This window comes from Lygodium microphyllum, chromosome 19 (assembly GCF_053477565.2).
Source record: "Lygodium microphyllum isolate KBCC chromosome 19, Lygodium_microphyllum_v1.1.10, whole genome shotgun sequence".
Classification (NCBI taxonomy): Eukaryota; Viridiplantae; Streptophyta; class Polypodiopsida; order Schizaeales; family Lygodiaceae; genus Lygodium; species Lygodium microphyllum.
Window position 1 is genome coordinate 26187710 of NC_141153.1, and position 21096 is coordinate 26208805.

General features: G+C 36.7%; 1 protein-coding gene across 1 annotated transcript in view; it reads right to left on the reverse strand.

Moving 5' to 3' along the window:
* The window catches only part of LOC148019671 (GABA transporter 1-like), a 115670-nt gene that overhangs the window by 15976 nt on the left and 78598 nt on the right, over positions 1-21096 (reverse strand). The window lies entirely within an intron of this gene.

Sequence of the window (21096 nt, forward strand, 5' to 3'; positions counted from 1 at the left end):
CACGAAATAATCTAAGCCTCTCCTATGGATGAAAATTATCATATTTATTAGAGAACCTTAATAGTTCCCTTGCACTATCATGATACATATCCAATGCCAATGAAAGCCTTATGATAGGGAAAAATAGCATGTTCTCCCCCTCCCTATTGTTGATAGTACATTAACTCCCTCCTTGCAAACTGATGGCATGTTGACTCCTTCCCTATAGTTGATGGCACGTTCTCCCCTTCCCTACAATTGATAGTATGTTGACTCCCTCCTTGCAATTGATGGCATGTTGACTCCCTCCTTATAGTTGATCCCAGAGATTGTTGATAGCAAGCCCTATAGCTAATAGCATGTTGACTCCCTCCTTGTATTTGATCTCAAACATAGCCTCAATGAAGAATCATTGTTCATCAGACCAACTATGCTTTTTGTACCTATAGATCTTGACATGCAATGAGTAATGCAAGAAGCCACTTATGTTCTATCCCTCTAGAGAAATTATGAGATATAGTGAAAGAACCTCTTAGAAGAAGCATGAAAGGAGGCACTTGTTAAAGCCAACTGCTCTCTCTAGCGAATGAAGAGAAGAAAGTGTTTAAGGCCTCCATTTGCATTGATCAGAAGTAATTATATAGTGATTATGTTCCTTTCATAGCAACAGTGCATTTTTGTTCTTCATTTCAAAGTTTTCATGGTAGCTTTGTCATAATATGGATGGTTGAAGGTTGTACATTATGAGGAGTAGATTTTTTTTGTGTGGTGATAGGAACTCAACTCCAACACAATTGGATCATCCCATGCTCCTCCATTTCTTTTTGAGAAGGCCTTGTGTAATCAAGTAATTTTAGCCTTCAATCTTTGTAAATTTGTTGTAGCCTTTGTTAGCCTTTGTATTGAATCCTAGAGATTAGGATTTCCTATAGAAGGAAATAATATGCCCTTTAAGCATCTTTTCACACATTTTGACAATTGATACTTCACCTTGAGGCTCTCTTAGACCTCCCATAATAGCATGAGATGTGTTTCATGTTCCACCATTGCATGAGGTGTGTATCATGTAACCCACATTGTATGTTTCTTTTTTCTTAGTTATGGCTACATTGCGTCATATGCTTAATGGAAGTTACATCTATGGCATGGCATTTGAAATTGATAGGTATGGTTCCTAATGACTTTGGTGATCCCCCATGGAGTTCCCTTTATATGATATTATTGATACAAGTATGTTTCCCAAATTCTATATTTTTTTAGTTTGGTGCAAAGACCGTAATTTGTTTTTTGGCTAGGTCATTTCTCTTTTTCTTTCATGGGCATTGCATTTGTCATCTTCGGATGTTTTCCCTTATCATACTCTTTATCACATTTGATTCATGATTGCAATCTAGATCTCTACTCATTTGGGGTCAAAGATTACATGGCAATGAGTAGGGGTTTTGCATCTTCAATTAGAAATAAGTATTTTAGAAAGATCTATACTTCTTTTCTAGCATTGATAATTTTGGCATTGAGAACAAATAGAGGATGGCTACCATGGCTTGGGCCACTAACTTCACTCTCTAGATTTTCCTATCGGTGAACCCTTGGGTACATATGGAATTCTAGCACAAAACAATGTGAAAAAGGACCAAATTTTCCATGGGTTGGGGGTCTCACCAACATGCTTGGTGGCTTGAATGGGTGGTTTGTCTTCCATATATATTAGGTAGATTTTTGGGAGCTTTAAGCTGAATGTGAATTATGTTTAGTCATATGTGTTCTATACTCCTATGTTCTTATTGTTGAAACATAGGTGCACCATTTTTAAAAAAATTTAATAAACCTGTATTCTCCCCGCCAGTCGCCCTCATTCGCACGTAGGAATATTGCAATTTCACATAAGAAACCTACTTTGAGAATTTTGTCCACCTCCTCTATAACCCTATGTAGATGTCTAAGGTTTCTTGCGTATGGGGCCATTGTTTGATAGTAGTTGTATCAAGCAAAAGCTATTTCATCTAAGTAACGATGTTTAGGGGTACTCCTTTCATTCTCGGTGATACCAATGGTTGTAAACATTAGTCTAGGTGGTTCATCTTTCCCATGTTAAATATACTTACAACTTGTGAATAATGTCATACCTTGATAAATACTACATATTCTTGACATTAAAAAATGCAAAAATAAGATTTAGTTAGCTTGGAAAAGTAGTCCTACAGTGGCAAAAACTTTAGGTAGTGATAATCTAAGAAAATAGTCCACATCTCAAGATCTAGTAGTTAAAATTCTATGATGCAAAAAGGTCAAATGTTTCTCATTATATGAACTATATCTTATCCATTCAGATCTTAGATCTTATGATATTAAGCTTACGTTATGGCTAGAAGAAAATTTCATGAAACTTTGCTTGAAACTACTTATAATTATTGGAGGATTCTTGCCTAAAAATATTTCCATTTTGGAGATAATGGATCCTTCTACAAAACTATTTGACACCACAATATCTACTCTTCCCCAAAGCCACAAATGATGTCAGCTTTGATGTATATTAAGCAATCCAATGTTCGAGTGGAATTTACTAGGGTGAACTCTTGTATACAAAAGATTCGTATTAGTGAAGAGATTCATATAGAGAAATAATGTAGAACTAAACTAACACAGCTTAGAGCTTCAAACAAGCTTAATGTGAGTTGATTGGGCGATTCTTCCTTAGCCTAATCATTAGATGATTGGGCTTATTGTTTTCATACATTAATCAAACTTGTTCTCTTGCTTTTTAGGTATATTCATGCATCACATTTTCTCTTCACACATTATCAAAGCCAACTTGATCTTGTAGCAAAGGTTAATATGAGCGAGTTTTACTTAGCAAGCTTAATGAACTATGTGTGATATTCTCTTAACTAATCTTTTATGTATCTTGAGAGCAAGGAGAGATGGCTTCCTTGACGAACATCAACCTTAAGTCTTCATCAAAGCTTAATAAAAGTAATTGTCTAACATGGAAGAATCAAATGGAGACAAATATCTTTCTTTATAATTCATGGATTATGGTCAAAGGTAAGGACAAACGATGCTAAATTGCTAGTGAATACCAAAGAAAATGGGACAAAAATGGTATACTCAGTGTTCATTTGGTAGGACATAATGTGAAGAATGGATTTCTTAGTGAGCTCATTAGTGTGAAGAGTCCTAAGAGGTATGGGGGAAGTTGAAGAACTTTTTTTGAGGCCAAAATGATTTCTAAGCATTTGGCAATTAAAAATTAAATCGCATAAGTAGCCATTATAGCAAGGGGAGAGTTGTATCGGATATGATTTGAAGGGAAAAGAAGTCCATGACCACCTACTAGTTGTTAGAAAGCAAGACGTTGAATAATGAGATCAAGACTAATCATGAATGGATTGGGTGAACAATATGATAGCCTTTTTGGAAAATGTTGATCATCAAAAATCAAAAGTCTCTTTTGGATGAGATTTACATTAGGAAAAATTTAGACTAAAAAATTGGACCTTTTAGGGGGTTTGACTTAATCTCTATCTTAAGAAATGGAGCCACAATGAAATTTTTGCAAACCAACTTAAAATTATGTGAGAGGGCCTCAGATATTTAGAATCCAACATTTCAGCTCTTGCTATTGATCTATAACACTTCATGAGATTCTTCATATTTCAAAAATTTTCGCATTCATGTGACCCATTTTTTAAAAGGGTAGATTATCCTTTAAGGAGATCAATGAAAAGAAATCATTAATAGTAGAAAATGAAAGGTTGAAGGTTCTCCTATGTATTTCTCTTCATTGGAAGATGGTGAGTATGATCAAATGCAAAGAGAGGTAGAGATAAATGTGGCTACAATAACTACAATAACTACACTACAGCATCACAAAAAATAGTAGGAAAAATAATCAAAATATTGTTGAATACTCTCACCTCTCTTGCAAAAGAGGAGAGAGGTGGACATACTCTTGTAGCGAAAGATGTTCCTCTAGGAAAAAAAAAGTAGAATTGAATTTCTACTGTAAAAGAGGATACTATGAAAGAGATTGATGAATCAAAGAGAAGAAGTTGAAGCATGAAAACTTCTTAGAAGAACAAAGCTCTCTTCTTGAAGAGAAGAAAAAATTATATATTTATGAATATGATGTTACTAACAATATATGGATTCCCAATCCACCTATTGGGATATTTGTGGAGTGATAGTGATGCAAGCTCCCACATAGCCTTGCACAAATATTCTAGTCCAATGATGTGTATCATTGATAACTCTCCAAAATTCAATTGAAGGAAAAGGAGATAGCCACATGATGACTAAGGGTAAGGAGAGTAAGGTGAATGATGTTTTACTACTTCTTCCTTAATATAGAGCTTGCTATCTAATGTTAAAAAGGATTACAAAGGTGAATTTGGGCGCAATATATGTCCCATAAAGCATAGAAAGGGAGGCAAAGTGATGGCAAAAGGAATCAAGCACACAAGCTTGTTGAGATTCCATACCTACATGCCCAACTTCAATGAAATGAACATGTAGGAGAATGATTTCTAGAGATCTATGGGATAGAAGTTATGTTCACATAAATTCCAAAAGTCTATTACCATTGAGATCTAACTCTATGCCAGTAAGAATTTTAGTTCTACATGATCATCTAGGTGTATATGAAGGCTATTTCTATCATACGCAAGCAAAGTAAAGGTCCAATAGAAGATTTAGAAGAGCTTTTGACATCCTGGATATTATTCATTTTGATTATGAGGTCCTTCTCAAAACCCTCAATTTATTTGTTTGGTCATTTTATTATTTTCATTGATTACTATTTAATATATTTTTAAGTATACTCTATCAAATAAAATTATGAAGTGTTCACCCTTTTTTTGGAATTCAAAGTCATCATTGAGCATGGAATAAGAAAAATAATCAAAATACTTAAATCAAATAGAGGTTGTGAGTATCTTTCTACCATTTTTTATAATTGTTGGTGGAAATGGGATCAAAAGCCAAGTAACTTGTAGCGGAACACCTCAATAAAATGGGCTAGTCGAGAAAAAGAATAGGGTATTGTAGGTAGAGGCAAGTACATGTATACTCACAAATGAAGGTATCTCCAATGTGTTACACACAAAAGCTACTTTTAAGCTTATTAACTAATGAACATGCCTCAAAATAATGACTCAAAAGAAAAAATTCATGTTGCAACCTTTATTACTCAAGATTCATGGTAAGTCATTTGAAAGTGATTTGGATAATTCATTATGCTATAGGTGAGGCATACTGAGTTGCATGATCCTAACAAAAGAAGTATGTTCATGTTATTATGGATGGATATGCAAGTTGGAAAGATATTATTTGTGATACAATGGAGAAGAATGTAAAAGGTATCTTATCTCTAGATTTCATACCTATGCTAATTGCCCATGTAGAAGGAATACAAGAATGAGTTGGTATAGAGAGTAATGGAGATGAGGATACCCTTGAGGAAGACAAAATGCTTGATCGTAGGGAATCTATATGATAAATAAAGTGCCTCAAAGGTCAATATATCATATAATATGTAATTCAATCTCTTTGTGTGGAGAATCTAGCACTTCATTACTCACAAATACTATGCAACAAAAGGTTCCAACTTTGTATGAAGATGCATGTAAAAAACATGAAGGAAGAAGGATAAGTGAAATTTATGCTTTCATAAAAATATATTTCAAAACTTGTGTGAGCTTTCCAAATATGAAAGAAATTGGCTCTAATGGGTTCATAGAACCAAGTCTAAGAAAGATTGAAAGGTTCAAAGGCATAGTGTTAGGCTCGTTACATAGACATTCTCTAAAAACATGGGGTAGATTATGATGAAACATATGTTCTAATTCCAAAATGAACTCTATAAGACTTCTTCATTTGTCTTGCTACCATAACTCAATGAGGTTCCAAGTGGATGTACACAATGCTTTCTTGATTAGAACACCAAAAGAAGAGGCATACTTGGCTTAGTCCCCTAGTTATGTAGAAGGAAAATAAAACCAATTTCTATATAATGCAAATTTTATAAGGATTGACATAACCCCCTAGATCATAGTGTGCAAGGATTTATTAACACTTTATAGCTATTGATTTCAATTGCATAATACACATGGTACAATATACTAGAAGACATGCAAAAGTGAGATACTATAGGTACTATTATAGCTAGATGATTTGCTCATTATAGAAGCATTCGAGTCATGATTACTAATTTAGAAATTTATATTTCCATAGAATTAGTAATGAAAGATGTGGGTATGTTGCATTAAATTCTTAATATTAAGGTCAAATATCCAAAGATAGACCTTCATCTCCCAATAGAAGTATACCATTGAAAATTTTGCCAAATTCTTAATCATTAATTATGATCCTATTGGGAATACCATGGACTAGGAGACTTTAAAAATTAAAAAAGAGTAGATAATTTTGATGTTTATTAAATCTTGATGTTTAGCTTGGCTTATGCAAGTTTTCTAAATTGTCTTGTTTTGATGTAACCAAATGAGTACTTAGGATACAAGGCATTGTGGAACTCAATGTGGTAGAAAAAGTATACCTTTACATGGGTTTTCAAATTTTGATCATGTTATCAACTTTGAAAATTGCATGTCTACTATAAGTTATACTTTCTTCTTGGGATAATGAGCTATAGTCATTGAAGGACTTTTTACCAAAGCATATAGCAATTGGATGAGAATTGTAGCTTCTATAAAGTAGTTGTATATGTGAATATTAGATATCTAACAAAGGGAATGTTAAAGATCCATCCAAACTAGTGTATCTTGAAAATTCACTATTTAAAGTTCATCTAATGATAGTGTACTATTATATGTAGGTAGCAATGTAATGTTCATGGCAAGCACATTAGTAAAGAAGTCAATAGAGACATAAGTCTAAAAGTAAAGTCCCATGCCTCAAAACTCAAGCCAAGCTTACTGTAGTGGATTGAATGATTCTCCCTTAGTCTAATCATCCATTGATTGGGTTCATTATAATTGTACTTGGCACATGTTCATGCATCAATCAAATTTTCTTTCTCTCTTCATTCCAAGTTTGATTAATATGTTTGTTTTGGTGATGAAGCTCACTTCCTATTCCTTTTCACACCCATGGGTGCAATATCCTATTTTCTTTTCACACCCATGCCAAAGTTCACTTCCTTCACCTTAGTGGATCCTTCTATTAGATTGCCAAATTTTTCTTTTATTATTGGTCTTTACAACATTACCATGTAATATTCTTTCTTACATTTGGAAAATCTTTTCACGAGATCTTGGGGTCTTCCTTGCTCTTCTACCTTAGAATCATTTTCCTTGCCTAATTTCTTAAGATTTCTATGATGCAAGTGGTATGGTAAGTCTCTTTTTGTCCTTCAAGACGATAGATGGAGGGAGTATTGGATCAATATCACTATTGTGGACTCAAGATGTGACATTGAAGATTTGCTTTTTCTTCTTCAAGACAACTAGCTATTCTATGTTTTTCCTTAACATCACCAACTAAAGAGCACTATTTTCTATGTTTTTCCTACCTAGTATAGTATAATGAGAGTAGATTGAGTGCTACCTTTTCATAGCTAAGGACATCCAAGTTCATCTTAGCAACCCCATTATAGAATAGTAATATAGTTGTATTTCTCAAAGCTAGATCTCCTAGGATTTTCTTTATGAACCCATTATGCATCATAGTCTACAGTTTTATATAATCTTCTAATGCTTCAACCTATCATTCACTCTATTGATCCTTTTTTCTTCTACATTTTCATCTAAACACTCATTATTGAGAAACCCCATTGATTTTTAAAGCATTAAACTAGCCAGTGGTGTGCAATATCAAAATGAAGTTCAAGTCATGTACCTTAGTCCATTGTCATTCTAAGATTTGTATATCTCCTTTAAGGGATTAAGATTTCTTGGGGGCACTCAGGGAGGGGGGGCATCACTCATAAATATTCTTGTATATCACATGGGTTCAACATAATTTAGGGATTGTTTAGGGAAAATACATAGACATTCTTGCAGAATTCAGGGATTGTTTAGGGAAAATACATACATTATTTTTTTTGTAAATAGGCCTTAAATGCACATGATATAAAGGATATGCATATAATGAACCCCCTAGGTAAGATTTACTATTGATTTGTGCTTTAAAATTCCTCTTAGGAATTCTAATACTATAATCTATTCAAGTTTACATTAGGGTGCCTCAAGGGACACTCATATAATATGACCTTACCATCATGTACATTGTGTTGAGAGTATGGCTTCTATCTTGGCTTGATTGATATTAATTTTCTCCTTTGACGCTTATTCTCTCGTTAACTTGGTTGTACCCATTGTCTTCCATAAAGGGCAGATGTAGGGTTGAAGGAACATGCATGCAATCTCTCACATCCTTAAGATAGGGAATTTACTTATTTACTAACTTGTTGCTAGATGCACATTGTGAATCTTTTTTAATCATTCTAGAGATGGCATCCATGTCAACCTTGGATATATTTGAATTTCCATATCCACTTGTACTATTTGTACAAAAGAATATTAGCCCATTATGCCAATCCTCTATAAGTCTTGCATTCCTCATTTAAGGTATTCCAAGAAAAGACTTTGTAATCTACACCTTTTATCACAAAGTTTGCTAAGACTTTTACACTTGTAAACTTAAGTGAATAATCATTAAGGATTGTGACACATTATACCTATGATCCATTAGCCAATGTGAGACAAAGTGTATCTTCTCAATAGGTAGACTATCCCATAACTAAAAAATGTGGTGTCATGATATTCTATGTTTTTGGGTTGGAACCTTACAAGATCTCCAATCCTTCTGATATTTCATGTGTATGCCTATGGGATGTGTCTATTAATGTCTATGAGAGCTATACTTGATCCACCATTGTATGTCAAGAGTTTTAAAGTGAATTCACATGTCAATTGGAACAAAATATGTAATGTAGCCTTGCCAAACATCAAAAGAGGTCGTTTTAATGTTCAAGACCAAAGTATAAGAGTTGTACGATGATGTGTTCATTGTTCCCAAGATAGCCCCTATAAATTGCAAGAAAAATTTAGGCTTGCTCTAGTGCCTATAGTTTGGGGTGATGACATAGCAATATTTCTGGCTTTTGTCAAGCTTTTTATCAAACTGAAAACTCTAGAAAGAAGAGGAGAAAGTAGGGCAAACACAAGAAAAAATAGCATATGCTTGTGAATGTGTGTATGCTTGAGATTTGGGACTGCTTCATTGGTATTATACATGGATTTATAGGGCTGAAGTGTTGAATTGAGGGTTTGTAGAGGATCTCATATTGATTTGAGTGCTATCTCTTGCATGTTGAGTATCCAAAAAGAAAGAGTTGGTTGACAAATTTAAATCTCTCTTTTCCTACTACTATAGATGAAAGAGTACAAGGTTTTAATGCTTAAAATAGAACAATTTTTGGGCTTTTTCTCAATGAGTATTCTATTTTTTGGATTTTTAAAATTGAATTCCATCATAGGCTATATCAAGCATTGTCTTAAGGTCCCATTCGCATGGTTTAGGCATAGTTTGGTGTATTCCAATCATAAAGATTTCGGACTAAGGTATTTGGACCTTAGCTATCGTGTTGGAAGTGTTATGTGACTAACATTCCATCTTGGTCACATAGTTGTAGATCTAAAAGTGATAGTAAAGTTGTACATAGATTGAAGCAAATGTTCTTTACAACTTATTTAGAATGTCTGGGATTTACCTCCTATAAACTTCTATTGGCTACAATTTCTTTTGCCTCTCATTTGTAAAATCATCATCTTTCAATCCCAATGGTTTCAAATTGACACTTTATCCTCCCCCTTGACCATTCCATGAAATCAACATGAAAGGATGCCTTAAGAATTGAAAGATGGGAGACCAAAATGAAGAGCTTGTTAGAGCAAGAGATATTAAGATTGTATGCATGTTTATGAGTCGAATAAGCATGAAGATGTAGTTATGAAAGCATTGCAAGAAGTGATTTGAAGAGTCAAAGAAATTTGATGAAATGAATATGTCCAAGTTTCCACATACCTATATAGAGAAACTAGAAATGGCCACTATTTTGGTAGATGAGATGGCATTATATTTTAATAGGGTTTGATTCATGAGTTACAAACTTAAACTAATGCAATTTACATAGAACATGGATGGACTTGGGCTGATTTCATGAAAGCACTAAAAGATGAGTATTACCTTGAGAACTTTGACAAGGTTACAAAAATTTCTCTTCTTGAGTAGGTTGTGAGACCGTAAAGTTCATTTTGCTTTAGAATTGTATAGGGAATTTGAACAATGTTGACCGATTCAGTGTTGTAGAACAACTTACTTTGAAGAAAGACAAGATTATTTTATTCTTGCAAGCTGTAGATGTGCAATTATAGATTGAGTTGGAAAAGTTATTAGAAGATGATATGATAGAGCAAAGTCTTGAGACAAGGTGGAATGATATTCAAGAAGGTTGTTCTAAATTAGTGAAAAGATAGAGAAGAAGGAAGAAGTTGAATATGCCTAGGGCTATTACTAGTTTATCCATAGATGTATTTAGTGTGATGGTTGAGATCATGATCATAGAGATTGTGATTTGTATATACAAACTTTGTGCAAAAATCTAATTTTTCAAAAGAGAGGCAAGATTCATGCCAATGAGGTAGGGTTGCCCCTTGCTATGAATTTTGGGAAGGGAGGTATATGGAAAGCTCGATGATTTATCTTTGTGAAATGTCTATGCAATATTGGATGTTGCAACTTATGGGCTCTTGATAGAAGAAGCTCCAAAAAATATTGCCAATTCAAGCAGAAACTTGAAATTGAGGCTCGTGCCATGTATGCTGCAGGTAAGGGAAAGATCCCTAAAATAGAGTTGAATAATGTGAGGTGGAATATCAAGGAAAATTCTAGATGGGATTCACCTATGGATTCTTATTCATTTTATGCATATCTAGCAAAGGTACAAAACACCAATGTTATTGTTGAAGACAAGAGGAAATTTAGGGAAGATGACAATCCAATGACTTTTAAGAGGGTAACTAGAGGGGGTGGGAAGATAGAGCTTGAGCACTCTACCCCTCATGCTTGGCCTACACCAAAACATGTCATGGAGGGTGTTTAGAAAGAGAAAATTCGCATTAAAAAAGTGAAGGGTAAACAAGTCATGGAGGATGTTTAGAAAAATGAGAAAAGTAGGATTGAAAACCAAAGGGTTAACAACTAGTTTACAAGTTGTTTTCTAGTATAGAGACTACTACAAATCTAAGGAATAGTAAACTTGAATTCACTTTGGGAGAAGTACTTAGCAATGCCAAGTTGGAAGATGATAGATATTATCAAAATAAAGAAATATCTTGTTGGAGAGCCATCAAAGTCTATGATGTAGGAGGAAACAAGTTTGTAGAGCATATAAATGATTTGTAAAGAAGATACATGTGTTGAAAATGATTTCAAAGAAGTTGAAAATGTCATTGTTGATAGTGAAAAGGCTAGGAAGGTAGTTACTTGAAATAGTACAATTAAGGATGTGCAATCTATGCATTTTATAGATGATGAGGTTTCACGTATGATACCTTGAGGTCACTATTCCCAAAATCATTGTGTTCACACTATTATAGAGAAAGTAGTGAAGATTAGAGAGCTTGAGACTCCATATGTTGCTCTCATAGATCATAGTTAGAGGTTAATATTATGGTTGGAAGCTTGTATGAAAATGGAAAGTTGTTGGTGAATGTTGACCAACTATATGACTTGAGAATTCATGCAACCAATAACTCAATATGAGAGTTGTCTATGGCCTATCCAAATGTGAAGGCTTTTATAGGTAACATCTAGGATGAACATCATTTATTTGTGTAGGATTATTCTTCTTATAATGTAGCTCTTTGTTAGCCTTACATTAGTTCTAGGCATATGGAGATAAAGGTTTTGGATGATGGTTTGATTATGCATCAATCAGGAGCAAAGATGGAAAGAGAGTAGTGTAGTTTTTGAGTGTCTATGTAAATCATGCTAGAAACATATATACTTTTGAGAGATTATCTACCGCTACTACAAAATATAAAACAACTCAAAGAGGTGGCTTTTTAGTGAGTACCACTATAATGCAAGACTATGGTGGTGTTAACAGGGAAAAGCTCTAGCCTATCACTATAGGAATTGTGCTTTTGCTTCAAGATTTGTAGAGTTTTTGGCAAATGATTCCATGTATTATCGAAGACTTTTAATCATAAACATGGCAACAAGATTGTATGTATGTAGGATTGAGAAATTCATGAAAAAGCATGGACTCTTGTAGGATGATGAAGGCATTTTCAATTGTATGATGGAGTTTCATATGCAAACACAATGTCAAAAATTGCAACCATACTAGGATCTGAGTAGATTTTGGATTCAGGCAAGTGAATTCTTTGGATATATTTCAAGCTATTTCTGACTTTGTTGTTCAAGAGAGGATATGTTTGGAAGATAGGGATGAAGTAAGAGTGGATACAAAGTATAAGATAGTGGACAAGAAGGTGAAACTAGTTGCAATACAATTGCCTCCTAATATTGAGGAATCGATTAGATTGGCTTCTTGACAACCAAACTTGAGGGATCCAAAGAAGATCGGCCATAGATTTACTATGGATTCTCTTAATGAGTTGAGGATTGGAAGTGAAGATTTTTAGTTGTCAAAGTGAGCACCATCTAGCACATCTCTATCCTATCTGTCCTATCCTACCTTATCCATCTCTTACCTATTATTTGAGCCAAGGAGGGTGTTAGAAATAGGTCTTTCAATAGGCTCATGTTAATCCTCATCTAGGTTATTGAGGGTTTCATATGATCAAGTATCTTTAGGACTCTTGGCCTTGTGTATTCTATGTCACTTCTATGGTCCAATCGGATTTTTTCTTCAAGAACTATTCTTCTTTATGCTTTGTTACACTTGGTAGGGTACCTTCTTAGCCTTTCCTTGTTCTTTGAGCATCTATTGTATTTGATCAATTATTTCATGTATGCTCAATTTTATTTTAGTTATCAAAGTATGCATAGACTATTTAATGACTCTATATCAATTTTAGGAAACTTTTTTTAGCTTAAATTTGGTCTAGGTCCTCATTATGATTGCTCACAATTTCATGGGCACTAAGTGGCAATGGTTAGTTTAAATAAAAGGATAAGTCAAAGTAAGGGAATGAAGCTTTAGCTATTCATCCTTGTAGTATAGGAGGGCATTCAAGGCATGTTCTCTTTGGCAAGCTATAGGTTAAGGGTGGTCCTAACAAGCTATACATGTAGTCTATTCCTATCAGTTGGGGTAACTAGATGTGTTCCAAAAGCAGAGTGGGATGCTCCCTAAATTTTCATTGAGGTATTTTTGTTGACACTCTATGATGGGGTATAATGAAAAATCTATGAGTTCTATATCCACAAGTAAAGCTTGATTATTTCCTAATACTACAAGGTGGGGTAGCAACTTGCGTTTTAACTATGAAGAGATTCACAAAGTCAAGAGAATGGCAAAGGTGTAATTTCAAGGTATTCTAGGTTAATAGCTTGAGTTTGATTATATTGAGAAAAGATGAGTTCTCTTTGCTACAAAGTAGTTTGATATGCATGTTTTGAGCTCCATTGAGAGAGATTCTTTCAATGAGGTCTCTTGGAAGTGGTGGTATTAACCCAAGCTACACAAACATGAATACATTGAGTTTTTTGTTTCTTTCAAGGATGAAGCACCCTCAAGCATATCTCAATATGGAGCATCTCTAGGATAGGCTAGATCAATTAAGGGTGAGTTGTTCTTGGGATTCTTTTTCTTCAAGTTGAAGTTCTTGCACGAAGTGTGGACTTGAATGAGCATCTTGGAGGTATTCAATCATGAAATACTTTGAGTGTTTATGATCCATGTGGTGTGGTTCTCTCTCTCTTTCTTCAAAGGGACTAGAATAAACTTCTACCTAAGCCTTAGAATGTTTCTACCCTCTCACCACCACCAAGTACCTTAAGGGAACAACACAATCTCTTTTAAAAAAGATTAAGTCCTCAATAACCCCTACAAAAACTTGGTGAACGAGTTAGAAAATCACATGGAGGAAATCAAATTGTGGTGTAAAGCTTACACATACCACCAAAATGTCATTCTATATAGAAATATCTCTACATTGATAGTCAATCACCCACCAAATATTAGAATACCTAAAGAGCTCACATAGGCCACACATGTGGATCCATCAAGATTCACTTTGATGAGCTTTCTCATGTTTGAATGGAATATTCTTTGAACTAGTAAAAATAGAAAATAGCGTGATGATTGACCTCTAGGAAGTTACTATATGTATATCCTCTACATCACGTGCATTCAAGGCCTATTTATAAATATCCTTATATGTGAAGTTTTTCTGAATAAAACATAACCCTTTTCTATAAATCTGTAAATAACCCCTTTATATTACACCCTTCTATATGTAAAAAATATATAAAAATGGTATTTTAAAAATACCTTATTTTGAACCCATGTGATGCATACATATATTCATGAGTAACTTACCTGAGTGATTGACCAATTAGAATAACCTCACCATAGCTAACTTTGTGCCAAGCACCACATTTTCATGGTTCACCAAGTAGGATAACCTCACCATAACTTACTTTATACCGAGTACTACATTGCATACTATGTTAATAATGGGCACCCTGGCCATTCAAATCTAGCATGCCCTAGAGTAAGATTTTTGGAAATAACTAAGACATGTCTTTGTTTTCTAGCATCAAGGATAAAAGCATTCCAAGGAACACCAAGTTTAAGTCAAGATAATCCAACAACATTGAAAACACAAAGGTTAAATTGAGCATTAAAGTTCTCAATTATACAATCATTGAAGTGGCTTGAATGTGGAGCATTGACATCACATGTAAAGCTTACATCAAAGTAGGAGAAATTTTTGAAATCAATGTCAAGTTTCCCCATCCAATATTGAAGTTGAAGCATCAAAGTTTCTATGGTACTATCATAATTACAAGAGGGCATATATAGGGAGCCTTCTCCTTCATCTTCCCTCTATTTTTTCCAAGTTGCATGAACCAAATTCTTAAAAGAGAGGTAGGACATTGTATTACGTAAAATGACATTCTTATCTCAGGAATGACTATTCTAATTAGTGATTCTATTAACGAGGAGTCATGCATTTCTATGTTACATTTAGATAGAGAACTTGTGCAACATTATTCAAGCTCTTCACCTCCTTCAAATATATTTTCCCCTCAACATTGGCATAGTTCTTTTTATCTCACAAGAATGGATGTCATTCTTACTTCAACAAGATCAACCATCTATGAGATGAACCACTAAAAAGTGCATATTACTCTACCTAAGCCCATGTATCACATATTATTGCATTGCAGTTTAAATGTGTGTGGGATTCTCAAGCTTAGAACATGAGCTAGGAGGGTAAAACTCACCTAGTTTTAGTCCCATCTCCCACACCAAAAACATGTGTCATGCTCACAAGAAGAATAGTATCCAAGTAATTAGAGGACTTCTATTTAGCCCTAGTCCCTGTTAATAAGCTCTTCAATCATGTTTTCTTACAATCATCTCTTTCCAGCACCCAACTCCCAAAAATAATAATATCAAATTAGTATAAACTTATCTAATCTCCTGATACGATCTATTTATCTTGATCACTTTAATTTACCTATCCTATTTACTTATATGTACTTTGAGTAACCCATTCAACAACAATATTTACTCACAAGCTAAAGTCCTCTACTTTGGCTATCTATAACTAGCCTTATTCGCCAATAACCCCACCATTACTCCAGGCTCTAGCATTCAACATTTCTTCGATGCATGTTGCAATAGTGATTCTTCCAATGAGAGTGGTAAGGGATTGACACCCATCTAGCAAAGGATAAAATTTCACCTGGATATGATAGTATGCAAAGAGGCTATGGTAGAAATTGGAAATACAACAAAAATAAGTTGTGGAAAGGATGAAGAAAGGGAAATAAAAATGCACCTAATAAGAATTAAATCAGCTTTGTAAAAATTTATAATTACAAAAAGCATTAATTGAGTACGAGGTAAAAATTCTCCTACATAACTCTTTAAAATGTTTTAAGCATCTCAAAAAATATAAAATCTTCCTTGAATATTTAAAAGGCTTGTAAAAGTTGGTAAAATTACATGTAATGTAAATGTAAGAGCTAAGCTATTTCATTGCACATTATAAAACCATGTGGGCATGCCAAATAGGCATACATGTCTTGTAAATGGATAATAGATTAAGGATAAGGGTAAAAGAAATAAAACTCAAACCCTATTGAAATAATAGTAACTTATTCTCATGTGTAATTTGTTGGCTTCTCCTCTCTTCCCTCCTACTTATGCTTGAGAAAGGAAGTGTTGCTTTAGGGAGTGTTCTTAAGTGCATAAATGTGTTAGAAATCTTCCACTTTCTTTAAAGCTCTATTAAATTCTATTCTCTTGCTTGGTTGTGAGAAATTGAGTTATGGATTGAAGTAGCAGTACAAATTTAGGTAGGATGACTAAAGCTTGCATAATGATTAAATCTTAACTAGAAATGGAGAATCTCTTCTCTGAACTAGATTACAATGATCATGCAAAGGAGTGTAATAATGAGCCTTATTCTCCTTTCTTAACATTTTGTAACAAGCGGGATACACACCGACTAGGGTTTAGACACCCCGTCACACTGACCAAGATATTTAAGGTGTAAGAGCCCCAACAGATTAGGGCAACCAGTGATTATCAAGATCATACTCTTCACCTTCATCTCCAGCTTCCATGGCTTCCTTCTCCATTCTCTCCTCTTTTCTCTCTTTCTCTCTCCTCTTCTAGTCTTCTTTCTTCTTCTTCTTGTTCTCTTTCTCTCTCCTCAGCTCTCGTTCTCCCTCCCCTGAGCCTCTTTCATAATAAGTGGTATCAGAGCTTCAAGCTTTCGTCCTTTTCCTCTTTCCCCTTTCTCCCTTTTCAAATCCCAAAAACCTTAGTTACTCAGCTTACAAGTACAGGTATAGCAAGAAGGACTGCAATTAACTTTAGCTTTTTGGAGCAAGCAGGAGTTATGACAAGAGACTCAGACATATCTGGAGGTAAAACGGTTAAAATAGTAGGTTGCCACTTCTTTTCATGCAAATTTTAAGGGTTCCAGGACAAGTTTAGAGTCCCAGGAGTTGGAAGAGGGCAAAACCTCAGTTACTTTTTGCCTCAGCCCTATTTCTCTCTCTTCTCCTGCAAGCTGCCATGGCTGCCAGCTCAAAGAAACTCCAAGAAATCTGACCTGAGGGTGCTCCCCGACATCAACCAACCACGGGACTTCTTCCCTGACCTCCCAAGCTCTTGATCAAGGGGTGGACTGGGGGATTTGCTGTCCAGGAGGCCTACAGGACAGGCCTGCAATTTTCGGCACATTTTGCACTGGCTGTCCTGCTCCTCCCCAGCCCTCCTGCCACTTCTCCTCTTGCTGCCCTCCCCTCCCTGCCACTCCAAGGCACTATTCTAGCACTTTGGCCTTCCCCCTTCGGAACCTTTGTTCCCGAGAATCAAGTCCCATGGTGGACAGTAGCTGGGACTGTTTAAAACAGTTTGGGGCAGCCATGGATTCTCCTAACTGAAGCTTTCTTTGACACAACCCCTTCAGCCCGTGAAGGATTCCTCTTGCCTGGATGAAGCCATTGATCTCAACATGCATGGGAGCTTTGCGGGCAGCCATGAAAGATTCACTTGAAGCTTCCCATTCTTGAAGCTCAAGCTCGAGGATAAGCTTGGGAGCCTTCTTTATCAGCAAGAGCACTCAAATGCTAAAGCACTCTTCCACAGATGCCCAACCAGCAACTGGACTTGATCAATGGAGCAAGCCGCATCATGATGATTCGGGCTTCAACGGTCGTCACAAGCATTAAAGAGGTATGCCACTCTGATCTTAGTCTCTCAATTTAGCCACTTGGTGAGCTTAATCCATTGTTGGAGAGATTCAAGATTGCATACAGACATCATACCACTTCTTGAATTTCATTGTAATGGCTGACATTAACCCCTACTTTGTCTTATGATCTTGGATGAATATTAGCCATTGTAAATTGGGTAAGTAGCAGCCAGTGAGTCACTTGACTACCAAGGTAACCCCTACCCCAACCTTCATCATTCCTTGCATCTCATGAAAAGGCCCAATGTCTTCTTTCCAATGCATATCATGCTGATTGCTAATTATAAATTTCTACCATGTATACTCCAACTGAGGAAAAAGGCCGATGCAAGGTGAGGTGGTAAGACAAAAGAGAGGTGACCCTCCCTTACCACTTAAGACCCTAAAGGGGTGCACAACCCGGCCCGGGGGGAACTTTGCCCACCTCCCGGTGATTCAGAGTCCAATACTTGTTTGTAGGTGCGGGTACTTCCATAAGGCCCACTTCCTTGCCCCAATGATCCCTCTTGGATACCCCGCAATGCTAATGGCACCCATGTATGCCACTTGAGGTACATGCAGTCAATGGAGATGTATGGCAGTGAATGTACTTATGCATGAATGGCAGATTTGATGGGTATGCAATGATGTTCAGGATTATGTTCAATATGCTCAAGATGCTATTGATGTGGCAGATTAGGCCCCTTGATCTATGCTCTATCCATGTAAGACATTGGCACTAAGGGACAGGCAGTGTTTTTGGTCACAGTCCTGCAGGACTGTTACAAAGATCCCATTGCAGAAAATTCTATCCTGAATCTGGGGGCAAACCCTATAGCTCATCTCAAAAAGGGCTTTGTCCCCTCCGGTTTGAATAAAAAATCTCCCCAATTGGGAGTTATGGCGTGAAAGTTATGCCCATTTTTGTGCACTAGGGTCATTGTGGACAAGTTGCAGACCGCTCCAGGAAAGGCACTGTAAAACCCTTGTAGAAAATTTTTATCATTTTCTGTCATAAAGTTTAATAGCTCATCTTGAAGAGGCCGTTGTCCCCTCTGACTTGAGCCTAAAACCGCAGCAATCGGAGTTTCCTACTAACAATTACGCTCTTTTTACTGACAACAGGTCCTGTGGACTGCATCCAGATGGCTGGCCAGAAAGGCAAAAGCAAGGCCCAAGAGGAACTCCAGAGGAAGATTAGAGACTCTCGGACCTCCATGAATGAGGAACCAAGCTCAACACAAGATTACCATGGTGACATACAGGAGGAAATGCCTGAAACAGACCCGTATGCCCTTCTTAATCACACCCTCTATCAACATGAGCTCCATCATATGGAACGCCACAATGATATGGTCACCAACCACTGCTAGATGATGTCCAAGTTTGATGAAGTGATCGAGCACATGGCTATCTCAAACTCAAAGACCCAACAGACCTTGGAACAACTAACTACTCTTGTTGCTCAGTTAGCTACCGCTTCATCCCAAGAGAAGACCAATGACTCTAGACATGAGTCTAGACGCCCTCCACATCACGAACTGTCGCATGGCCCACAGGGTATACTCGGCACTAAGGAAATTTCCCCTTCTACTTATGAGATTGGGGAACCCTCTGATATGCATGATGAGCCCCTATTGAATTCCCCTGTCCACCATGCCAGTAACATTCACTTGAGGCCTTCTCCCACCTTGGGTCAAATTTCACCCGCTCTACCTAGGAGCCCCCATGCACCACATATGAATCAGCCGCATCAAGGACAATATGGTAAAAATGGCCAGCCTGGCAATCATGGACAGCATGGCTATAATGGACAACATGGGCTACATGCACAACAAGGGATATATGGATAGTAGGGCATGTATGGCCACCACGGGATGCATGGACAGCAAGGATTTCATGGGCAGCATGGCCCTTATGATTTCGTGACAAGGTCATTCTCACAAAGTACAATGGGCAATCCCCCTCACCATCTGACCTGGAAGAATGGACGTCCAAGTTGGAGCATAGTGAATTTGAGTGAAAGAAAGACTCATTTTGCACATCTTATTCTTGTATGTTCAAATTGTCTCAAGTACACTAGAACCAAGACATTCATCACTGAATTAGAAACCTCAGGGTGAGAGAGAAAGAAGGTTGGTGTAATATTCCGCGTAGGAAAAAAAAATAGGACTTACGGAAATTTTTTTAATTCCCCCCCTTATCCCTCCAGCCGACTGACGAGCTGGAGGGGGAGGGAAATAGAAGGAACTGTAAGCTCCTTGGTGGAGCCTGTGGAGGGAGGGAGGACATGCGAGCCGACATGCCATGAGGAAAGATCCCCCTCCCTCCACTATTTAAACGAGGGGAGGGGGCCACTGTACAGGGAGAGGTAGGTGCTGCCGTGCTGCATGAAGAGTAAGGGAGGAAGCCGCAGACGTTGCTGCACTGGAGTCCTACTTCAACATCTACCCCTGCACTGATGATCAAAAAATCCTTTTTGCTCCTCTCCACTTGGAAGGTTTTGCCCACACTTGGTGGTGCTATATCAATCAGGAGAATCAACAGTTGATTGATTGGGAAGATTTCAAAATGCATATGTTCCAAGTTTTTGTGTCCCCTGTGGAAAAAGAATGGTTGGCAAGAAGATGGCACACTCTCAACCAACGTAACCTCACTGTACGTGACTACACCAACCAATTCATGAACTTGACCATGTATGTGGAAAGAATCAGTGACGATGCTTAATTGCACAAGTACATCTATGGGTTGGAACCGAGTCTATCAACTGATGCCATGGCCCAAAAACCCACTACACTATTTGATGCAATTGAACTGGCTGAGAGATATGCAAGAAAGTACCGTAAGAATGAGCATTTTCAGCAAGGTGTTGAACCTCCCCACATCCCTTCACAATGAGCCCCATACAGAGGTGGTTTTTGAGGCTCTTCTATGCCTAATAATACCCCCAAAGTACCCACTTACCCCGCCTTCCATGCTGAAAGAAAAATGGGCACTTTTGGGACAGCATCGCGTTTTATTGCTGAAAAACGGTATGCTGAAAATAAATAGTCCACTGCATCATCTTCCCATGGATCGAGTAGTCAACGGTTCATCTCCCCAGATGTTGTCAAGGAACGGAAAGAAAAGGGCCTATGCTTTAAATGTGGAGATAAGTACACTGTTGATCATGCCTCCAAATGCCCGTACAAGACACCTAAGGTCA